Below are 673 nucleotides of genomic sequence, written 5' to 3'. Positions count from 1 at the left end.
CACTTCCTCCATTCCTATTATATTTCAGCACATACTGCTACAAGATAAGAATTCTTTAAAAAAACATAACCATAATGCTATTATCCCACTTCAAAATTAACGATTCCTTAATACCATTAAAAATCTAGTTTATGTCTACATTTCCTTGTTTAAATTTTTTTATAGTGCATTTATCAGAATTTGGATCAAAGTAAGGTCCATACAGGGCAACTGGTTGTCATGCCTCTGAAGTCTCTTTTAATCTAGAGATTCCCTACTCCCTTCTTTTTCCCTGGAAGTTCTTTAAAAATCAGTGTCATTTGTCCTGTAGCTTTTCCAAATTCCATTTTTTCCTGATTACATTCTGGTACAATCATCTGTCCCCTGGAGTTAGTTTAGATCTAGAAGCCTAATGAGATTCAGGTTCATATTTTGCCCAGATTAATTCATAAGTGGTGGTGTATACTTCCATCATATAATGTCTGCTTGTCCCTATTTTGTGACTTGGGTATCAATTAATAATCACTGTCCAGACCAGTAACCTTTTAATTCTATCATTCCTTCTTACTCATAAGTGAAGTCACTTCTCGAAGAAGAAACTCACCCTTATGAGCTATTCAGTTACACAGAGGTATGGTTCCTTAAGGAAGACAGAGACATAAGTCTTTCCTTTTATTTCTCAGTTTTCAAAACA

This window comes from Canis aureus, chromosome 22, assembly GCF_053574225.1.
Source record: "Canis aureus isolate CA01 chromosome 22, VMU_Caureus_v.1.0, whole genome shotgun sequence".
Lineage (NCBI taxonomy): Eukaryota > Metazoa > Chordata > Mammalia > Carnivora > Canidae > Canis > Canis aureus.
This window is presented reverse-complemented; position numbering follows the sequence as displayed.